Raw genomic sequence first — 21,928 nt, forward strand, 5'->3', positions numbered from 1 at the left:
TAATATGCTGTGGGGAGGCTCTATTTTGATCAAGTCTGTTTGGTATCTTGGAGGCTTCCTGTTCCTGATTGGGTAAAACTTTCTCAAGATTTGGGAAATTTTCTGTTATTATTTTATTGAATATATTATGAATCCCTTTTGTTTGGACCTCCTCTCCTTCTTCAATATCCATGATCCTCAGATTTTGTCTTTGATGGAGTTTCTGAGTTCTTGCATATTCCTTTCATAGTTCTTGAGTTGTTTGACTAACATTTCTTCAGCTTTATCTTTAATTTGTATTTTATCTTCGAGTTTTGAGATTCTGTCTTCCACTTGTTCCAGTCTGCTGGAGTGGCCTTCTACTGTGTTTTGTGTTTCTGTGTGATTCTTCTTTTTCCTGTGTTTTTCCATATCTTGGGTCATCTCCTCTTTAATATTTTTTATTTTCATCTCTAATTCATTTATCTATTTATAGTGTTCTCTGTTTTACTTTGGTATTTATTTAGGGCACCTCTGAGTTCATTTATTTGTTTCTGTGTCTTCTCATGGTCTTTATTTTTGGTGTTTTGAAATTTCTTGAATGTGTCTGTACATTTTGGTTAACCATGTCTCATATCTTCTCAATGAAATTCTCAGTCATTTCTTGCAAGATTTCTTCCTTGAGAGTGTTCTTGTAGGTGTCACCATGTTTCTTAGTGTTGTTTTTCATAGTTTTGTTGGGGTCAGGAACTGGGTATCCATTTTCTTCATTTCCCTCTAAATCCTGTATTCAATTATTATTTATTTTTTTTGAGGAGGTTGGTTTCCATCCCATCTTCTTCCCATTGCTCCACTTGGTACTGTGCAACTATATTCTTGAAAGGCTAGTGTTTTTAGTCACCTGTTTTCTTTACCTTGATTTAATTTTTGTATTGTGGCTGTCTTAGTTGTTAGCTAGTTTGGTGTGCTATTTCTTTCCCTGATTTGATGGTGTAATTTAGCAATAACTAATTCACAGGTTCAATACCTCACCAGTTGTTTATATATTATATAGAAGACCCCTTGTGGTAATATCTATAAACAGTGGGATTTAGGGAGTTAACTTTTGTTAGGTTAGCTATAGATATTTGGGGAATTGGTTAGGGTGGCACTGAAAGGGAGGTTGGAAGTGGGGTGTGTGAGTGGTGGAAGCAGTGTGGGGGCTGCTGGGTTTTGTGGCACTCATCTGTGTGTGAGTATATTTCTGTTATTATAGTATAGGGTGCTTGTGTCAGGGATTGCAGGTGGCTGGGGTTGTGTAAATTTGGTACAGTAGGTTGGTCTGCAGTTGGTGAGTGTGTAGGAGGGAGGAGTAGTCTAGTGACAGGTTGTGGAAGAATGAGAGGGGAAGGTGAGCACAGAGGGAGAGAGTGGATGAGAAAGGACAGAAAGAGTAGTTGAGAAGAAGAGCAATGGATTGCAGCATAGAAGTAGGGAAAGTGAAGGGGGCAAGAACAGGGATGAAAAGATAGTGATGGTAAAGTTGATAGTAAAGAAATAAAATAGGAATAAAAATAAAAATAAAAAACCCACAATAATGTAACAAACAAACAGGAAAAAACACAATAAAAAATAACAGGTTTAGAAACAATAGAATTTCAGTCTTAGTTTATGTTCTGGAGTTACTCCTCTGGCATCCAGTCCTGCTGTTAGCATATATGCAGAAGCATTGATGTGGTCTCACCAGGTGATTGGTTGTGAGTAGTGTTTTGTTCTTCTGTCTACCAGTTTAATTGAAATTGTGAGGTGCAGTAGGTTTGCCAGATCATTCAGGGTGGTCAGAGCTATTGTTTTTTCCCAGCTGACAGATGTGTTATCCTTCAGCTTCAGCTGTTTGGTCAGCATCTCCCCAAGCAAGGTGGTGAAGTTCAATTTGGAATGCAGCCTTCTGGTTCAGGAGATCAACTCTGTGATCCACTACTGCCTGCTTTGGAGGTGGCTTATCACTGTGTTTGTTTACTGAGAGTTTGGTGCTGGGAGTTTAGTTCTTTGTTCTGCCCCCTTTCTCTGGGGCAGGTTCATTGTGCCACTTGATTTCAGTTCACTGTTAGTTTTTTAGTTTTGTTGGAGGGGGATCAAATTGCCCTGGGGCTGTCCTGGTTTATGCTCAAGGGGTAAGTAGGGGAGTCCCACATGGTGTGTGATGCCTAGTGCTCACCTGTTCATTCTGTCAATTGACGTGCAGGCAGGTTTGGAGCTGGTGACGGTGGTGGTGGCAAGAAATAATGCCAAATTTTCTCAGTGCAGCATGGTGTGTGGAGGCTTTCCACAGGCTAGGGGTTCTGGATGTCAAAAGTCTGAATCTGGTTGATGCTTTATTTTTGCTTGATGGAGAAAGAAGAGAAAGAAATAAAAAAAAAATAAAAATAATCAGCATGGGTGAGGGGTGTTCCCCCAGGGCTGAACTTGTTTTGCTGACTGTGCTGTAGGTCCCTGCTATTAGGTGTAATTAAAGGCTGCTGTGAGGGTCAGTCTTTGAATTTCTTCCTGTGCCTAATGTGATGGCGGTATTTGGCTAGAAGTAGTTAGAATTACCTAAGTTTGGCTCCAACATCTCAGGGATGTTTTTGGAGTCACAGAGCTTAAGCTTTCTGCTTCTGTACCCTAGACACCATCTTGGATATCTTGAGTTTTCCTATACCTATAAAAAATTAATTTACAAATTACACAGAGTAAGAAATTAATAACAACAAACAATAAAACAGAAACATCATAGCAACATACTTAATAAAATTATCTGAATGTGGCCTATAGTTTCTTTTCTTTCCTTTTTATGTCTGGAACTTTTACTTTTTCACTTAAAGGAAGCACCAGATGGCTTTTGTTTGGCCTACCAGAATTGCCAGCATCACCACTCTTGCACTTTGGAACCGTTATTAAGTAAAATAAGGCTTCTTTGAACACAAACACTGTGATACTACCACTGTTGATCTGATAACCAAGGGATCTGATATCTAAGTGATTAGTGGGTGGTAGAATATGCAGTGTGGATACACTGGGGGAATTGATAATTCACATCCTTGGTGGAATGGAGCAGAACAATGAAGTATATTCTCATGCTATGCAGAATGGTGCACAATTTAACACTTATGAATTGTTCATTTCTAGAATTTTTCATTTAATATTTCATTTAATATTTTAAAACCATAGTTGAGCATGGGTAAGCTGCAGAAAGCAAAACTTCAGATAACAGGGAATGACTGAATTTTACACTGCAGAGAAGTAAGGCAATTGGAGAAGGATTAGTAAAGATAGATGCATTCCAGTGAAGTGGGTGTCAACAAGGAGAAAGAAGCTAAGGAAGAGCTGTCATAGACTGAAGGAAGAACAAGAGTCATAATCTTAAGATACAGTATTTTGGATCCTTCTGGAGTTGCCTAATCTTGTGGATTTCCTCCCTGTGAGATGACTCATATGGGTGAGCTTTTCCAGTTTGCCCTGCAGCCAGCATCCAGCAGTGAATAGTGGGAACAAGACCATAGCTCTGGAGTCAAGTCATTCCAGAGTCCAGCTTTGCAGTTACTAGTATACAATCTTGAGCACATTACATACTATTTTTGAGCCTTGGTTTCTTATCAGTGATATGAGATGGCAATAGTTATCTTAAGAAGCAATTGGTAAAATTGATTTTAAAACTATCCTAGACAACAACTATGAAGAAAACAATACAAAACTATACTACCAAAATAACTTCTATAAATCAAAATGGAATTCTAAAATCAAAAGCTTTAATTAACTCATAGGAAGGTGAAAAAAGAGCAATAGGGTAACAAACATAAAGCAGAATAACACCAAAATTGAAGCATCCCAGGTAATTGCAATAGGTGAGTGGATAAATAAACCATGTTACATGTATCCCATGAAATACTACTCAGCAGTAAAAAGAATACAAACAATGACTTGGAAGTTCTCAAAGGAAATATGCTGGTAGAAAAATTAATCTTAAAGGTTATATATTTTATGATTCCACTTACATCACATGTTTGAAATGACAAAATTATGAAATTATGAAAAAGTGCATTCCAGGAACATTTGAGCTCACAAAAAGGCAACACAAGGGATCCTTATGATAGAGCAACATAGTGTCTCGATTATGGTAATTGATGTGAAAACCCTGATACACATGTGATAAAGTTGCACAGAACCAAAGACACACACACACACACACACACACACACACACACACTGATAAAACTGGACAAACCTCAATATTTACAGAGTGTGCCAATAACAATATCCTGCTCATAGGCCTCCCTAGCAAGTGCAAGTCCTTGAGTTCAAATCCTAGTCCTGCCCCTGCTTGTCATATTGCACTCTAGTTTTATGTAACTGTTAGGGAAACATAGTGAAAGTTACACAAATGCATGAAATCTATTATCTCCCAGCAGAAGATGTAACTAAAAACAAACTTCATTCATTCTTCTAGTTTTCTAAGACTCTCATAACAAACACCACCGACTAAACAGCTTAAACAATGAAAACTTGTTTTTCACAGTTGGGTAAGCTAGAAGTCCAAGATTAATTTTTCAATAGGTTTGGTATTTGGTGAGACCTGTCTCCTTGGCTTGCAGATGGCTGCTTTCTTATTGATTTCGTACATTGTCTTTCTTTATACTTGTGCAGTCTTTGTCCAAACATTCTGTTCTGATGAAGAAATCAGTCATACTGAAAAAAGTTCCAGCCTAAAAACATCATTTTACCTGCGCCTTTAAAAAGACTTTATGTACAAATACAGTTATGTTCTGAGATGATAGGAGTTTAGCCCATAGTAGAATTTACATGATAAAAAAAAACAAATTAAAGCTTCAGGGAAAAGAGTCACAACATTTGATTTGGAAGTAGTTTCTTGGCTAGCACACCAAAAGCATGGCAACAAAAGATAAAAGTAGATAAGTAGTTCTATATCAAATTTTCAAATGTCCGTGCATCAAAAAACAATATCAACAGCAACTCATAGAACTGGAGAAAATCTTTACTCATGGTGACTCTCATAAGGGAGATTATGAGAGTCTCTAAAATCTAGAATATATAAAGAACGCCTACAACTCAACAATAAGAAGTAAACATCCTGATTTTAAAATGAGCAAAAACCTGGATAGTCATTTCTTCAAAGAAGACATAAAAGGACCATTAGCACATGGCAAGATGCTTAACATAACTAATCATTAAAGAATGCACACCAAGAGATACTACTTCACAACATACAATTATAACATTATCAAGTAATTCCATTTCTGTATATATGTACCCACAAGAATTGAAAGGAGCACGTCAAATAGATACTTTTATCCTGATTTTATAGCAACATTATTCACAATACCTAAAAGGTGGTAGCAACAAAGGTGTCTACTGTCATGTCAGATAAATGAATAAGTAAAATATGGCACATCTCTACCATGCTGTATTACTTAACCTTAAAAAGGAATTTTTTTTTTGGTGATGCTGGGGTTTGAACTAAGATCTTCCCATTTTGTAGGCATTTGCTCTACCACTTGAGCCATGCTCCCTATACTTTATAAAGGAGATTTTGACATTTTCTACAACATTCTTTAATACTGAGGACATTATGCTGAGTAAAATAAGCTAGTCACAATAGGATAAATATTACATAATTCTACCTATATGAGATCTTTATTATCAAATTCAGAGAGACAAATGGTGACTGTCAGGCTTTGAGAAGAGAATGTGGAATTATTATTTAGTAGGTATGCTAGTCAGTTTTTCATTACTGAGAAAAATACCTGATCAATACAACTTAAAGAGGGAAAAGATTTTTTTGCCTCACAGTTTCACAGGTTTCAGTCTAAGGTCAGATGGCTCCATTACTTTGGGCCTAAGACAAGGCTGAATATCCTGGTGGTGGGAGCATGTGGTAGAAGAGATTGCTTATGTTATGGTGGCTGGGAAGCAGAGAGAGAGAGAGAAGGAGCTGGGAACAAGAAATAGCCTTCAAAGACACATCCCAGCAACCTACTTCCTCTAACTAGGCTCACCTTCTAATAGTCCATTCAGCTATGAATTCATTGATGGATTAACTCATGATCTAATCACCTCTCATTAGCCAAAAGGTGGGAAACTTCAACACATGATTCATTGGGGACATGTTGTATTCAAGCCATAACAGTAAGTATAGAGTATCAGTTTTGCTGGGTGGAAACAGCTGCATGGTTAGATGGCAGTGATGACAGCATAACATGCTTATGTCCTTAATGTCTCTAAACTACACATAAAGATGGTTAAGATGGCAAGTTTTATGGTAAATGCATATTCTATAAGTATGATGCCTTATAAAAATTTAAAAAATCTTTTAAACAAATGTCATACAGACATGACAAACACTAAAATGGATTGTAGATTTTCTCTCCAGGGTACACCTCTCTGACTTTCATTTCTAAATATTACTCTTTAATCAGAACTCTGAGTTTTCACAGAGGGGAGATCCTGAAGATCTGGTCAGACTGGGTCCCTGCCACTCCACTTTCTTTCTTTTCTTTCTCCCCTCTCCTCCCCTCCCCACCCTCACTACCCCTCCTTCCCTTCTTCCCTCCATCCCTTTCTTCCCATATCTCTGTCCCTCTTCTCTTTCTCTTCTCCCTTGAGGATTGCGCCTGAGGACTCATGCATACTAAATACATTCTCTACCACTAAACTATACCCCTAGTCCAACATTCCAGTTCTTTACTGTGTATCCAAATCCAAGAAGTTGGTTAGAGGCATTTGATATATTTTTTCCACTTTGATAGAAGAAAGCTGCTTCTTAGTATTCATGTATCTCTTTTTATATGACAGCAAATTTAATCATTCAAGTATGGTAAGATAATAAGCATTCCCATCTTGTTGCTTGGATTCATTGGCATTAATATTCTTGAGATAATGATAAAAGGAAGCATATTATTTTCCCCCTACAGTAAGAATTGCATCTAATGGAGAATTTTACTTTCTCTTATTTTAATGTAAAATAAATTCAGTGTTCTTTATATTATATGCTAGAATCAATATAAAATTTGACCATAGGAACTAATGTTTATACATACCAAGCTGAACATTTTGACAGACACAAACTCCTAATTCTTTTTGGTACTACTGGGGTTTGAATGCAGGACCTTAGACTTGCTTGGCAGGTTCTCTAACACTTGAGTCACACTGCTACCCTTTTTGTGCTTTAGTTATTTTTAAGATAGGGTCTTGTGCTTTTTGTCTGGGGCCAACCACAGACTTTGATCAAAGGCCATATAGCTGGCCCAAACTCCTAATTCTTTACTCTTGCATTTCTGAAGAATACATTAAAGGATGTTGATATATGCATAAAACATTGTGTTGTTAAATACATTTGGGAAACATTGGGTAAGCAATGTTAAGATTTATTTATGACTAAATATCTCAGATACCTTATGCAAGGATTTGTACTTTTCCTTCTCTAAGCAGAAGATACAATAAATAAAATTTCTCAACCATAATTGCCCACTCTAATACTTATTTCTTTTTAAATTGAATCATCTTGGGACTGCTAAAACACCCTTTGGAACACAGTTCAATTTGGGATTGGGATGAATGAAGGTGGGACATTCTGTCCATGAAGAAACTCTTTTTAAATTTTACTCCAAAAGCAGTGGGAAAAGCAAATGTTGACTTTCCTTATTTAATAAAAATGTTGGTGTTCTGGAATTTACCCTTGGAAAAATTTGAGAATGTTAGTCTGGTAAGGCGGTGATTAGCATTTAACAAGGCTCTGCTTGTTAGAGAAGGGGGTAGTGGAGTACTGAGAAAAAGGAAACACACAGGAATAGTAGAGCAAGTAAAGACAAGAAGATATGTTTAACGTAATTAGAAGATATAACCTAAAATATCATTTTCAATAGTAACAAAATTTAAAGTACTTTGAGCTAATCAAATAAGACATATTTGAGAATTATTCATGAAAAAGTCTAAAATTTTAATGAAAAACTTTAAATAAGTCTAAATCACTGGTCTAATATGCAACCTTCTAGTGTAAAACTCTACATTGCAAAGATGGCAACGTTCCTAAGTTAACATGAAGATCCTAGACAACTGTAATTAAAATCCCATCAGGAATTTTTCTGATATTTGATAATATGATTCTAAAATGTAGATGGAGGATAAAAAGGTGAAGAATTGACAAGATGCTTTTAAAGAAGAAAAGTGAGAAAGATAGACTTGTTTTACCAGATGTAAATACTAGTAAAAGTTTTAGTAATTAAGATGATAGTATTGATGTGGGGGCAGGCAAATCAACCAATAGAACTTAGACCACAATCCAAGCATAAATGGAACTTTGATATACAAAAGTTATGACACAGAGGATTGATTGGAAAAGGAGACGTTATTAAAAAATAGAGTTGGAAACTCTTGATTAGCCATCTGGAGGGGACCTGGTTTTAATTTATAATATGCAACATAAAAGGTCAAAAATAAAATTCAATAATGAACCACTCTTGTACTATTAGCATATACTAATAAAAATAATAATAGAAATTCAAGACTTTTGGAAGAAATTATATTCAAAATATTTTTAATCTTGGATGTGATAGGCTTTTCTTAGAGAAGATATAAAAAGGCTCAAACAAGGAAAGAAAAAGAACCAGGTAAACTGTGAGGTGTTGTTCTTGAAAATATACCTTAAGGAAAAAACCCAGAAAACCAAAATGCAACTAGAAGAATATATTTTTGATATGTATAATAATCCAAAGAAGATTAAAATAAAGAATATGTAATCAGCCTAGGTATCCATTACCAATGAATGAATAAAGAAAATGTGATCTATATACACAATGGAGTATTACTTGCTCATGGAGGAGAATGAAATTATGTCTTCTGCGGGAAAATGGATGGAAATGGAAAGCAACATGTTAAACAAAATAAGCCGACTGAGAAAGACAATTATTATATGTTCTCTCTCATATTCAGAATCTAGATCAAAGAAAAGGATGGTGGCAGGAGGGAGAGAGGAAAAGACAGAGAGAAAGAGAGTGATCAAAAAAGAGACAAAAAGAGAGAGAGAATATGATGTGAGTGTACAACAAAGACTGCTTGGGGTGGGGAGCTGATGGCAGCAAGAAGGCAAGGAGGGCAAAAGGAGAAGCTCATGTAGGGAAGGTTATGATTGAAGCACTTTTTAAAGCATGCTTGAAAATAAAACAATGAACCCTTTTAAAATTGGTTGAATGGGGGAGAAGGAGGTAAGAAAGAGTGATAGAAGGGGTGAATGTGATCAAAGTACATTATATGCATGTATGGAAAATATCACAATGAAACCCCTTTGTACAATTAGTATATGGTAATAAAATAGGATCCATCCAATGTATATGAAATCTATGACTAGAGAAAGTAGGAAGACTTACATTGCTAAGAAGTGGAGAGAATGAAAATCAGTTCTCTACAATAAGGGTGGAAGTGTGCATCAATGCAAATTCTTTGGAAAACAACTTAGAATTATCTATAAATGTCAACATTTGCACATCACATGACTCAGCCATTCTGCTTGTAGTTTACTCCAGGCACTTGAGTACCTATTGATGGCACTACGCTCTGCCATAGACACACAATCTGTACAGAAACCAGCCCAAGTGCTTTGGATAGGGGATGGGTGAATAGTGCTATATTCTCACACTGGACATATTATACAATGATGGAACATTAATGAATTACATCTAACAAAAAACTAGGTAGGAAATCTTAGTATACCAACTTTAAATGAAAATTTTCAGGACACTAAAAATGGAATACAAAAAATACAATATATCCTTTGATTATGACATACTTAACATTTATAAAACAAGAAAGGAAGAATTATAAAATATTCAAGGAGCATGTCAGATAAAAAGAGGTAGGTGTCATGGATCTGGGCTCAGATAAGATGAATATGTTACTTACGTTTTGTTGTACTGAGGATTGGTAATAATACAGGCCCTGGGTTGGGTGTTATAAATTTCATTTTCTTAGCAAGTGGGCCGTCAGTGGACCATTTGTGTACTATTGTCAATTGGATCTTGTGCACTTGATTTCCATAAAGAAAGCTAAAAATAACACTTTTTCTTTATTCACAAATGCATATTAATAGTGCAAAGTAATGAGTTTCATTGTGACATTTTCATATACGCACATCATAACCATAACTTTGAGTTGACGTGGTCTTACAGCCCCCATAGAAGCCATTATTAGAATAGAAGTCAGTTGGCTTTCTAGCAGCTGCCGTTCCCAGAACTGAGAAGGACCACTTGCTCTGCTTCTCCCATACAGAAAACAAGAGACCTTTGGAAACCCCCAAAGCAGTTGTGGCATAACTAACCTTCTGTGACATGTGTGAAAATAAAATTCTTCTAAATGGCATAAGGCCTTCCTGGACCTTAACTGGAGATATTTTGCATGTTACTAAAATGCCTTTTCTTTAGCAAACTTTCTTTACCAGAACCTGCCAATCACTAAATCTATATCTTGCTCATTTTCAGAAGACCAAACTCTAGGAGGTAGAATTGCCCCCAGCAATGATCAGGTCACTGAAATTGAAAGTGAGTGGAAACTATTCAATCTTTCTTCTAGCTATGGTGAAATCTTTGTCTCCCCCAACCAGTGTAGGGCGTCAGTCATCTAAAACAGCAGGAGAAGGTGAAAAGTAAACAGAGTTGTGTGTTTCATGAGTCATGGATACTCACCACAATTGGTTTTCAGTTAAACTCCAGTGCATCTCTGACCTTGTTGGAATGCATTAAAATTTTCGTTTTACTGACAGTGTGTATGCTTGCTTTCCTGTACACTCATTTCCACTGGGCATGTTCCAACCTCCCAAGGTTTAGTAGTTTAGTAACTACCTTCCTCAGCTAGGAATCAGATTAAGATACAATTTTTTCAGATTGATAAAAATAGATTCTTTCTGGGGTATACAATTTCCATATCAATTGAAGAAAACATCTAAGAAGCAGAAGGATGAAGAGAAAACATAAGAACTAAAGAAAAAGAAAACAGAACATTTTTTATTTCATTGGTAGATCCTTGTTTTCTATCTTTTACAGTGTTTTCAATAACACTAAATTAGAGATAAAGGGACAATTTTTATTTCATTTTAAAGTTGTGATCTTTAATGGTCTTCTGCACATGGCCAGGACTGTCATTAAAGAAAACAAATAAAAAACCCCAGAACTCTAGCACTGCAGAGACCGCATGAGATAGTTGCATAGCACACTCAGATTGAAGAAGGAGAAAGCCATTTTATATTCATTCATTCACTAACTCATTGGTTGCCAGGTATCTTCTGTCTATACCTATTTAAAACTGTTTGAAGCACAGAATCTTTCTTCAAAGAGTTTATATAAAATAAGATTTATTCCCTTATTTAAAGATAATCACAATTTCAGTCTCTCACTAAACTACAGAAAATATATTTGTAATATTTATTCAATATAAAGTTGAAGTCTGAATATCAAACTATTATGAAAATATCAAACTATTATGAAAACTGTTTCCCATTCATCCAAGATCATTTTGGACAGAAAATTACCTTTAAGACAATGAAACCATTGAATGAAATAATGCTTTTGGGAGAAACAGGGATTCAAGCAGATCCCATTTTAAGTATGATTATGATTGTATTGTCAAAGATCTTATCTCCAGTGGTGCCTGATAGAGCATATATAGATCAGATGGACATGTCATTGTGATGACAGTCATAGCCACCTTTTATTTATTACTACTTTCTGTTTATTACTTTATAACTTCCTTGAAAGCCTTATTACTACTGAGTGTTGTGTCTTAGTACCCTAAAGTAAAGGAAGATGCAAAACATTTATGCAGCTCGGAAAGTAAAAAACTGACTTTATATGAAAGGTTTTTACTTCCTGCTGTAACTGAGACATTTTAAAGAAAATTTTTTTATTAGTAATGCGATCACAGATAGATGTTCTCATAAGTGAAAGCCAGTTTTGTCAACAAGTTTGACAAAGCGTTAAATAGAGAAAAGTGCAATGTGTGAATCCAGAAGTTTAAGAACTAGGTCTTTAGTAATACATGTTGGCTTTTCTTTATCTTTAGCCTTACATGTTGCACTCAGGTTTTGAGTCCATAGTAGTAAAACAAAACACTAACGAAAACAAGAACAGAACAAGAGGAAAACAAAGACACACTGAAAACCATTAATTCACTGAATAAATGTTTACTGAGTGCTCTGTGTTCAGTATAACTATATTTACTGCTGCATGGGGATATAAACATAGTAAAAAAAAAAACCCCTCCACTTTCTTAGTTTGTGATTATATTGGAAGATAAAATAAATAGCTGTGTAGACATAAAACTTAAAGGGTCCTGTGTTGGTTTTAATGTTTCCTGAAACTTCAATAAATGCTCTCTCAAACAACTTTTTACAAGGCTTAACACAATTTGTGCTTATTCATTGACTTGTGTAGTTTTCTCTGAAATATCTGCAATCCCTATTACACTATAAGTTTCATGAAGATAAGAGTCACCACTACTTTGCTGGATCATGTTTCCTTCACACTTAGCATAATATCTAGCACATGGAAGCCCTCAGTTGGTACTTTATAATCATAATGTTGAAATATTCAGATCAAAACAGTTAGGAGAAAAGCTAAGCATTAATTAAAAATTATGCACAAAAATGACTCACAGTTATCTCCAAGTACATATAGATTTTTTTTATAAAGGAAGTATACTAAAAATTTCCAATTTTGATAGAAATTAATTTCATTCTCTCATTCTTTTCTGTATTTTTCAAACTTTCTAAATGGTCAAGTTTTCCATGTCAGATAATGAATTACAAAAAGATACATTAAATAAAGTTGAAAATAAGACTATTGCAAAGTTTTTGGGAAGTTTTAATGAGATTATAAAAAATGAAGGGAAAGCTTGGGTAAGGACAGTGATGTCAGTCTCTTAAGTCTACTCTTTAGGGGAACTGTCTGAGGATATCCTGACTCCTGGTAGTGCTACAACCTTCAATGTTACAGATTACAATCATTTTCTTTTAAGTATAGATATCACTCAGTCTATTTTATTTAGCAAATTCTAACCCATAAGAAAAATAAGGCTTAATTCATAGGCCATTTCATCGTGATTTGCTTACTAGGCATTTGACTTTTTCATTGAAAACATAACAATGTACTTTTTTTAAAAAATTGTTAAATTTTTAAAGGTATGGCAGTATACTTTTACTTTTTATTTTTATTGCTCTGAGGGTACATTGTGACATTTACAAAAGTGTTTACAATGTATCTTAGTGAAATTCACCTCCTCCATCATTCTTCTTTCTCCCCCTCCCCCTCTTAGAAGTTTCAACATGTCTCATTTTTCCATTTTCATACATGAGTACATAATAGTTCTACCATATTCACCCTCCTTCAACCTTTCCTTATATTTCCCCTCTCCCACTGGTACCACTCCCTAGACTGGACTTGTTTTACTTTTCTGTCTTTCATTTTTCAAAAGAAGGACATTTGTTTGTTTAAGATAGCTACACAGAGTTTCATTATGACATTTTCATGTATATATGTATTACAGCCTGAAATGGTTCATTCCTTCTATTTTTCTCCCGTAAGGCTGTAATTCTAAATAGTAGTGTGTGATAGTTCATAGAATAAAATTGCCATTCTTTAAAATTGCCATTCTTTTTATTCTTTTCTATCATTATATTATTGTTGTACTGGGGGTACATCGTGATATTTACAAAGGTTTTTTTTTTTTTTACAATATATATATAGTTAAATTCACCCCCTCCATAATTTTCTTTTATCTTCCATCCTCCCATTCCTGGGATAGTTTCAACAGGTCTCATTTTTCCATTTACATATATGAATGCATAATATTTCCACTACATTCACCCTACTCCACTCTTTCTTTATATCTTCCTCTCTCCCACTGGTGCCAATCCCCAATTGCATTAAACACTATAAAAGATTGTTTGAGACAGCATTTATTGAAGTTTCAGGAAACATTAAAACCAACACAGGACCCTTTAAGTTTTATGTCTACATAGCTATTTATTTTATCTTTCAATATAATCACAAACTAAGAAAATGTAACTTGCTTTCCATTATATTGCTTGAATTTGTATTGGGCCTATCTTCCATATAAGAGAGAAAACATGCAGTCTTTGGCTTTCTGAATCTGGCTAACTTCCCTTTCAGGTACATGGATGGAACTGGAGAACATCATCTTAAAATTATCATTCTTAAAACTCTTACACCCAGTGCTCTTGCTTTTGTGAGAGATGATGGAAGTTTGTTGGTTATAAATTAAAGAATAGTATATGCACTAGAATTCTAGAAAATTTAATAAGGCTTACTAAGTATAAACCAACAAGAAAAATTAACTAGTTTTCTCTTTTACAATCATTATTTTATGAAATCTTTCAAACACACCACAAAGTTGAAGGTATTTTACAGAGAACCCCTATGTTGTTACACTTATGTGCCATTGACAGTTTATTTTATTTTATTCAGCAAATAGCTATCTAGTCATTCTCCTAAAATTCATTAATCCAACACATCTTGTTTTGTGATGCATTTCAAAACATGGCGCACCCCTCTCTACATATTTTAGCAGACATTGTAAAACAGAATTGAATATTACCTATAGTATTTTCTATTCATATAAAGCTTACATGCAGTGAAATAGGCATATCATCAGCACATATGTGTTTAGCTATGACAGATGGATGACTGGGTAACCCATACCTTATGAACATCCAAAATGTTACCTTCACTCCAGAAATTTTCCTTATATCCTTCCCGTTAATTAATATCGGCTTTCATTGTCTGAGGCAAGGGCTCTTCTGACTTCTTTATGCCTTAGATTAGATTGCTCTTTTCTAGAATTTTACATAAATAGAACTATGTACTGTGTATATTTTTGATAAGGTTACACTAACTCAGCATGTTGGTTTTGAGGTTAGGCTATATTTTTGCATGTATCAATTTATTGCATTTTATTGCTGAGTGATATTCTATTGCATGAATATACTCCAGGTTGTTGATTCAGTCTTTTGTAGCTGAATCCTGGCCTATTTCTAGTTAATGACTATTGTGAATAAAGTTAGTACAAGAGCGCTACTGAAATGACTTTTCATCACACAGTGAGCTGATAGGTTCATTTTTAAGCAGAAGACATTTCACAAGAAGGGTAAGAGGAGGGTTTGCATGGGTAGGCACAGGTCTTCAAGGAAAAAAAACTTTCTTGCCTTACATGTTCAGAAGAGACAGCACAGGTTATATTAACAGGTCTCTGAACCAATGAACATAAATCTTCCCAGCCCCCACTTATTATTCTATGGGAGGATTTTGACAGAAAAAGCAAAATCTAATAAGCAAACAAAAAACAAGGGAAGGAAGGAAGACACAAGAAAGAAAAGAGGAGAGGAAAGGAAAAGAAAAGAGAAAAGAAAAGAAAGCCCAGATGCTGGCAAGCATCTTAGTCTGAGACTGTTGCTGAGTGTGAGGACACACACTATTCAAATCTAACTTCAGAGCGTGGTGTGGCACTAACAACATCCTATTTTTACAGTGTTTTCTATCATTGGGACGTTCATAAACATGGGCTTTGGACAGACTTTTATCTACTCATTACTAGAAAATCCCAGAGGCTTGGCCACTTAACAGTTGGGGAACTTTGAAGCCCTTTTGACATCTGCTCTTGGCATACCCAATGGTAATCCACACAAAGATATAAAGTACTGGGACTTGAGTGCAAAAGAGGAGTTCAACTAGAGAGGGAGGGGCATGCAGAGGGTGAGACTATGTATGTGCTATTTATATATGTGTGGAGATAGGATAAAGAAGCTCACCAAACATTGTTTTTCAAAGTGAAGGATTCCCTCATATGCAGACTTTAGATCTAGGGCAAATGCAGCAATGTTGTTGGACTTGAGTCACATGCTAAGGGGACAGCACATACGGGAGATATGGGGATAGGTAGGAAACCCAAAACTTGCAAGTGTTTGATGTCCCCACTGCAGAGGAGCTAATACAGTAGTGACAGAGGTCACTATAGGAAGGTGACCGGCAAGTAGTGAAGAGGTCAGGTAGAGTTGAATCAATTCAGGTTGTAATACACTTGTGCATGGAAGCAATGCTAGGAATCTCTCTGTATAGCCATCCTTACATCAATAGCAAAAACGCTTTGTCTTTCTTATTATTGCTTATGTCTTCTCTTCAACAAAATTGGAGAAAAGGGCAGAACAGGTTCTGCCTGGAAGCGAGGGGCATTGGGGTGGGCAGGGGGAAGAAATGGCCCAAATGATGTATGCACATACAAATAAATGAATAAAAAAAGTGAGAGAGAATGGAGTAGGGTTAGGGAATATAATAGAGGGGGTGAACTTGCTCAAAATACTCTATATGTACATATGGAATTTTTACAAGAAACCCTTGTACTATTAATTAAAATTTTAAACAAGCATCCACAGTACTAAGGCTATTCTTAGCAGATTAAAACTTGATAAGTAGTTCACTGACAGAGGTCTTTCAATGTATATTTTGTTTCTCCTTTAGAATAAACATGGACTCAACCTATGTAAATAATGAGGGGAAATTACACTGGTTGAAAGAAAGCCACAGTTTTATGATTTGAAGGCAAGTGAAATAGAATGAGGTAAAATAAAAATCCTGATATCATAGGAAAAGACTAGACTAGATGTTTTAATATGATAAATTTAATTTCTTACCCCTGTTATCCCTTTATAAAGCTTAGAAATTACCAGATGTCTTTCCCACAAGCTGTTGTTCTGTTGGTGGCCCTGTAGTTATTTACCACTGAGATCATTCTCCCTCACCTTGACTTCACTCTATTAGCTATAACCAAGATTGTCACCAAAGGGAAATTTAAATGTTCTTACCTATTACAGGAGGAAAGTGAGGCAACAGTGAGATCCAAGAGAGGCCTAAATTACAGTCATAAATGATAAGGATTTGAAAGTGTAGTGATTTAATTTTTTTAAAATTATTCCTTTATTCACATGTGCATACATTGTTTGGGTCATTTCTCCCCACTGCCCCCTCCCCTCCCCTCTATCTTCCTCCCCACCTTGGAGTAATTCCTTGAAAAATGTAAAGAAGGCTGAATAAGGGGAATTGAATTGAATAAGGCATAGAATTCAAAATTTAAGTATTATAATTCAATAAATGGATACAATGAGAGAGAGAGAGAGAGAACATAGAGTGCTATTCCTGTGTACAGTAGATTGTTAAAGCAGGTGCAACATATTGGCTTGTAGAGATTATTAGGTACTTTATTAACTTATATAGTCTCTGTGCTCTTTGTACTATATGTCAACAAAGAATTTTACAGCAGTTAATAATTAATCAATTCTTATTTCTGAGTTATCAGTACCACTGATACAAGACAATATTTCTTGTAGAATGCATGGTGAATTGTTTGGCCCTCAGTTTTTTAGAGGTTGAAAGTACCTATATCCTTCATATAGGAGTAGTTTTTTGTCTCTGAAAGGATTTTCCATGAAGGAATCCACAAACTTAAAAGTTATGGTTTTTACCTGAAATGATGGTGTGGATAGCTTGCCAGTCATCTTCTGAATTCCCTGGCTGTATTTTCATCCTAATTATTCTTCTTTATATGGGGTAAAAAGGGAAAAGGTGAGAAGTAGTAGAAAGAAGAGAAGAAAACCAAAATAAAATTTTTAGAACATATTTGCACCCTTCTTTAAAATTTGTATTGTTTGTTTTTGAACACAGTTCATGAAATCAGTCATTACTCAAGGTCAAAAGTGAATCTTTGAAAGTATTTACCAATTTTATTTTTCCATTTGATTTTATATCTTCTTTTCTTATATGCTTAGGCAGTTGTAAACAATTTAAGAAACAAAGCCTGCTGTCTTTTAAATGTTCAAATTAATTTTTTGACTGGAGCAGAAAAGAACACATGAAGCAATGTATTGAAAAGAAGAATGTAATTAGGAAATAAATCTGAATTTACTGAGGTAAATCTCTATCTCTTCCTTTATCTCTAAGTCCAAATCCTGACTCTAGGTCAGATTCTGATATTGCATGGTCTCTATGTTCCCATGAGGGTGAATATTTTATTTTATACACTAACTTGAATTATTTTAGAATAATTCTCAATAATGACTATAATGTCAGAGAATTAAGTACCTGAAGTCATGGAAAAATAGTTTCAGCTACATATGCAATTTATGAAAAATATAGAACAGCTGGTATAATATTTTAATTTTTCAAAAATATTTTTCCTCTAATTACAATAATGAGAGACCAAAATTATACTATTTAAATTTTCTCATATCAATTAAAAAATTTGTCAGCCTAATAAATAAAATAAATTCTTATTTAAATTGTTTAGAGGAATTTCCTCCTAAATGTCCCTGCTATGAGTTGGTTTTTACTTTTTTGAGGGGAAAAAAGACCTTCAATTTGGCATATTCTCAGTTATTTTTTCAAGACAAAATTTATTGTATTTTTTATTATTTGGATGCCTCTTACTCTTGATGTTCCATTGAGGCAATAGTTGAGTGGAGTATGTATTATAGGATGGAAAAAAGACATCAAGAGTCTTGCCAAATTCTTTCTCTTCTGGATTTATGTAATTTCTTCTTGCCAGACCTAGCAAATGCTATGTAATCTATTCCCAAAAGTCAACAATCCAAGATACAAGTGGGTTTCCTGCACCAATTAAGTATTCGGTTATATTTTACTTGGATTGTGTGGTGCACATTGTGATGTGTCATCAAAATTGCTCTTCAGGAAAAAAATACTTATTTCTCTAAAACCTGAGAGCATCACTAGAAGATGGTACCTTTTGGTCCACCTCACTGGAAATCTCCAGGCCTGAGGAAAGTTACCTTGTCCCAGGTAACACATCCTTCCAGGAAAGCCTGCGTTGATTTGTTCACCAATGCAGATATTGAAATTCTTGCCTCCTTTACTCCAACTCAGTATGATTCTGAAGTGTTGTCATCACACAAGGGCTCACCAAGAGCCCTTCAATGAGTTTGCATCCAAGTTCAACTTCTCCCTTAGTGAAATTCTGCTGTCTTCCCCTCTTATATAGGTATCAATCCTAAGATAATTTATTAATTAATGTACTTCTCAGTGTCACCTTCTTGGCAAACCCAACCAATGACAAGTAATAGTCCACAATATAAAAGGTAGTATAAGGAAGCAGATGCTAATAAGTGATTTTAGAACTGAGTTACCTACAAACTACCTGGCAACAGGGACTCCATTATTGTTCATACAGGGAGCACATATAGTCACTGGACCAAAGCAGTAGTGAAATTGTTGACCATGGTAAACTGGGATCTTCTAATAATGGAGGAGAATACATTAGCTGGTGTGCCATATTAGGTGTTTGAGAACTGTGGAGAAAGTATTATCTGTGAGGACAATGAAATTTTGTTGATATTTCTAAACTCAGTTGAAGTTCTGGGAAAAGAAAGCAAACATAATGTTGAGAGTCATTAATCAGCAATTAAAGTTTATCCAGAAGGTCTTGCATACCTAAATAAGGTAGAAGAAAATGCTGAGGTATAGGCTCAAGACTTGGTCAGACGAGTAGCCAAGTTCTAAGAAAGGTTAAAGCTACAGCCGAGCTCTGTTGTTTATGCCATGTTCAGAGTCCCATTCGGAAAAGAATAGAATCCTGATAAATGAGATAGGGGCACTAGTGTTGATACATATGAAAAATCTCAAATTCCTCAGAGTCCTCTGAGTTATCTGAGCCTGTAAAAATGCTATCAAATCTCCCCATACACTTGAAGAGGCTGCAGGGCCATCTCCCTTGAAAGACATTTCACTCCTGCCTTCACAAACAGTTAGGTAGAAGAAAGAACTTATTGTGTGCTATTGTACAGTAGACTGACTGCAGGTAGCAGTTGTGTTATACATATCTATAAAAGCTAGAAGAAAGGATTTTGAGTATTTTCACCATGAAGAAGTGAAAAATGTTTGGAAAGACAGATTTGCTTAACCTGATTAATCAATTTATACATGTATCAAAAAGTTGACATGGTACTCCATTATTAATATGTTCAATTTTGTGTTTCATTTATCAGCAAAAATAGTTTAATTTAGAAATGGAAAAATGAATTTGATACATGTACATTTTTAATCTCATATAAGTGGAATCAGGTGGTATTTTTCTTTCTGTGCCTGAATTATTTCTCTTAACATAATGGTCTCCAGTTCTATTCATGTTATTGTGAACAAAAGTATTTTATTCTTTTTATGGCTGCATAGTATTCCATTGCATATAATTACCTAATTTCCTTTTTCCATCCACTAATTTTATTGGACACTTAAGTTATTTTCATTTCTAGGGCATGGTGAATACTGCTGTAATAAACACGGGTGCATATATCTCTTTGACATACTGATTCATTTCCTTTAGATATATCCCAAAAGTGGAATTACTGGATAATGTAATTTATTTTTAATGCTTTGAGAGATCTCCATACTGTTTTCCATAATATCTATATTAACTTACATTTCCACCAACACTGGGCAAGTGTTTTCTTTTTTCTAAAAGTGCTTCATCCTTTGTTATCTTTTGTCTTTTGATCATAACTATTCTTGAGATGAAATGGCATTATAGTTTTATTTTTTGTTTCCCTTAAGATTAGTGATGTTGAAGATTTTTTCATATACTCATTGACCAATTGTATGCTTTTTTGAGAAATTTCTGTTTAGCTATATTACCTATTATTATCAGATTTTTTGATGTTGAATTGAGTTCCTTATACATTCTGAGCATTAACCCCTAATCAGATCTGTAGTTTGCAAATATTTTCTCCTATTCCATTGTTTATCCCTTCATTCTGATGATTATTTCCTTTGCTGTGTTAAAGCTTTTCAGATTAATGAAGTTCCATTTGTCCATCTTTGCTATGCTTTGGGGGTGGGTTTTATCTATATTTTGCTCAGTTTTAAAAGTCACTCTGCTCTTACGCATGACAGAGTTAATAGTAATATTACCTATATCTTCTAATATTTTAACTGGTACATAAAACATAAAAATATACATAATAATGGTTTCGACCTTTAGGCTTCTGCCGTGTGTTTGGATCTGTTCGTGGGTCCTCAGACATCTCTGTTCTGAATAGAGTATTGCCTCTGGTCTACATACCTGAGGTGTAGTAGCCAGAATCCTTCACCATCTATGTTTCTTATCCTTGGTCCCTAGGATGGTCATCCTTTCCCTTCCACATGCTCTGTGCCATGTGTCAGACAGTCCTCTGGGAAGCAAGTTTTACACTTCTCTCTTCCAATGGCTTTGAAAACTGGCCTCCTGCAATGCTAGTACTCTTTTGGTTGATTTCCTCTTATTACTGATTCATGTGGTATCAATGTGCTCTCTAGGGTCACTCTTAAGCTTCTCTGTATGAAGGGTGACACCCCCTGTGCACATGGAGCTGCACTCTTCACTTCACTCATGGGCACTCAGCTGTGAGTGAAAGGCAGAGTTTTAGTCATTAATTTATGATGTAACATTCCAGAACTGCAGAGAATACAGCCTAAAAGGCTCAAAAGAAGATATAATTAGAAGATACATTGTTTAGTATTTGTACTATAAATTTCTGAATGATGAATTTGACATGAATATAAAATAAAGTCTCACTCACATTTCAGCATACTGTGGTAAGACTTACATTTGTAATCATGAACAAAGAAGCAGAACAATGGAGAGACTCCACTGGCTCATTGATTGATACAGCACCATGTAAAGATGTAACCAACATTAAAAAATGATATTATGGAACAAAAGAGGTAAATATCTCCATTATTTCAATCCAAAAAGATTCAGAATAACCATGCCATTATTAGTAAGAGTAACATTGCTCTTTTATTTAGGGTGGAAGGTATGAAATTAGCCATAAACAGTACATTTGATAACAATGAATGAATTTGGCAATCAAGAGATGGTCTCCAGACTAAACAGGAAG

At 35.0% G+C, this 21,928-nt stretch overlaps 1 long non-coding RNA gene across 1 annotated transcript in view; it reads left to right on the forward strand.

Annotated features, from left to right (window-relative positions):
• LOC141423315 (uncharacterized) overlaps nt 1-21,928 on the forward strand; it is an 80,390-nt gene that overhangs the window by 41,126 nt on the left and 17,336 nt on the right. Inside the window, exon 2 of the long non-coding RNA XR_012448080.1 lies at nt 21,615-21,752. This is a non-coding gene — a long non-coding RNA (uncharacterized lncRNA). The remainder of the gene's footprint in view (nt 1-21,614; nt 21,753-21,928) is intronic.

The sequence above is a fragment of the Castor canadensis genome, chromosome 5, assembly GCF_047511655.1.
Source record: "Castor canadensis chromosome 5, mCasCan1.hap1v2, whole genome shotgun sequence".
Classification (NCBI taxonomy): domain Eukaryota; kingdom Metazoa; phylum Chordata; class Mammalia; order Rodentia; family Castoridae; genus Castor; species Castor canadensis.